At 55.8% G+C, this 2,341-nt stretch overlaps 1 protein-coding gene across 1 annotated transcript in view; it reads right to left on the minus strand.

Annotated features, from left to right (window-relative positions):
- INPP4A (inositol polyphosphate-4-phosphatase type I A) overlaps positions 1 to 864 on the minus strand; it is a 103,861-nt gene extending 102,997 nt beyond the window's left edge. The window contains exon 1 of the mRNA XM_004369329.2: positions 807 to 864. The gene's annotated coding sequence lies outside the window, so the exon portion shown is untranslated. The remainder of the gene's footprint in view (positions 1 to 806) is intronic.
- Between the last annotated feature and the right edge of the window lie 1,477 nt (positions 865 to 2,341).

Raw genomic sequence — 2,341 nt, forward strand, 5'->3', positions numbered from 1 at the left:
GGGAGAGGCCCCCAGTGAGGCTGACGGGGCAGGCGGGGGAGAGGCCCCCAGTGAGGCTGACAGAGAGAGGAGCGGGGGAGAGGCCCCCAGTGAGGCTGACAGAGAGAGGAGGGGTGCTGAGATCAGGCTACACAGGAGAAGGGAGGTGGGAGTTCAGAGGCTGGGATCCAGGGGTGGACAACTTGGGGTGGGGTCTCGAGAATGACCAGGAGGACAGACCCCTCCCCACAGACACAGGAGTCATCGGGACGTGACAGGACCTCAGAGGCAGGTGCCCAGTCCTCTCTGGAGACCAGGCTCACCTGGAGTCACAGAGGGCAGTGACAGGAGGTGGAAAGGAGGGTACAATCTGAGGTGAATGAGGAAGGGACGCCCAAGCCCACCTCTAGAAAGATGTGGGATGTGCAGAGAAAAGACCCCATTCTATTTAGAGGCCTCTGGCTTTCCTGGGGAAACCCTGGTGGCGCAGTGGTTAAGAGCTCGGCAGTTTGAATCCACCAGCCGCTCCTTGGAAACTCTATGGGGGCGGTTCTACTGTCCTACAGGGTTGCTATGAGTTGGAATTAACTCAACAGCAACAGGTTTGGGTTGTTTTGGCTTTCCTGGGACAGCAGCCCTGCTTGAGTTAAGGTAAGGAGGAAGGGGTGATGGCAAAGCAGGCGCAGGGGTGGGGCTGGGATGGGGTGTAAGGTCGTCTTCACGCAAAGGGAAAGGCAGAGAGGAAAGGAAGAGAAGACTTCACAGGACTGAATATAAAGCGCAGGCCGTGCATTTGGCACAGCCTCCTACTTCACCGGATCTTATACCTCCACACAGCAGTGTCTCCCCATCCATGGGAGCGGAGCAGTCACAGGAAGGTGGGACAGACCCCACAGGAGGAAGACAGGGAGCCCTTCGGGGCTGCTATGCTTAGGGCAGGACACTGGAGCGACAGAAAGCTTAGGTATTCAAAGCAGACACTGCAGGGATCCTCAGTGGCAGAGGGAACTCGTCCAAAGGAAGCAAACGCCAACAGCAAAGGTCCTCTGAACCGTGGCAGGGACAGGCACCATGCCCACCCCGGCACCCCACGTGCCCAACACGGCACGGCAGGCAGGAGGAGGAGACTGGGGAAGGAGCATACATCACCCATCAGGACCTCCCACACGCGGTCAGCCCTGGACCTCCTTGGGCTGACGTGCAGCCAGGAACCTGTTTTCAAGAAATAGCTCTGTCTGACCACAAGCCTCACAAGGCTGAAACCGGAAACCAGCACGCCCAGCACAAAATCTGTAAAGACTGGATCTCAAAATACAAAATTTACAGGGATGCAAATAATGAGAGCAAATTCAAGATAACAGTAACCTCAGGGAGAGGGTGGGGAGGCAGACATAGTTTCACTTGCAATGGTGATGAACACGTCCTAGGCTGGGTGGGCGTTTACTCTATAGTCTATCTTTTCCACGTAAAGTATTGCCTAAAGGAGTGGATGGTTAATAAACTGATCCTTGAAAAATACCTGAAATAATGCCCAAACAAACCCATTGCCATTGAGTTGATTCCGACTCATGGAGACCCCATGTGTTACAGAGTAGAACTAACCCATAGGGTTTTCTTGGCTGTAATCTTTACGGAAACAGATCGCCAGGTCTTTCTTCCATGGCACCACTGGGTGGGTCTGAACTGCCAATCTTTAGGTTAGCAGTCAAGTGTAAACGTTTGCACCACCAAGGGACCACGGCAATGCCCAGCACATGGCAAATGCTCATGAGCCAACTTCTCAGGGGTGAGTTCCCCATCTGCCCAAGTCAGTGAGAGAACCAAGAATCTTCCCAGGGTTCCACCGGGTGCCGTGCAGAAACAGAAAAAGACTTTCTGCTCCAGCAGAGCGAGAAGGCCCTTTGGGCCGACAGGGCAGCAGCGAGAGGGAACAGAGCCTGCTATCCAGGCTCCTGGGGCAGCCATACCCCCACTGCTAGTGGAGCAGCGGGGTGGCAGCTGGATGAGAAGCCCACAGCTCCGGGAAGAAGCCAGCCCGAGGCAGGACTCCCTGGAAGCAGTTCCCACCCCGCAGGGCTGTTTAGGGGAAGTTTTGAAGGCTTTGCGAGGATACAGGCATCTAGAGAGAGGCTTTCCAGGAAGACAGACACTGGGGTTCTGGGGTTAGGGGCGCTGTTAGAACCAGGTACAGCTTGAGGGTGAGCTGACACATGTGCCCTGGTGGGGAGACCTGGGGGGCGGGAGGTGGGCAAGGCACTAAGAGCTCCATGACTCGGGGAGCAGCTCAATCCAAGTCGGTCAACCAGGAACCCAAGGAGACTGGGCTGAGCTCGGTTCTCTTTACCAGTCTGACAGCCCTTGG

This window comes from Trichechus manatus, unplaced genomic scaffold, assembly GCF_000243295.1.
Source record: "Trichechus manatus latirostris isolate Lorelei unplaced genomic scaffold, TriManLat1.0 scaffold00004, whole genome shotgun sequence".
Taxonomy (NCBI): Eukaryota; Metazoa; Chordata; class Mammalia; order Sirenia; family Trichechidae; genus Trichechus; species Trichechus manatus.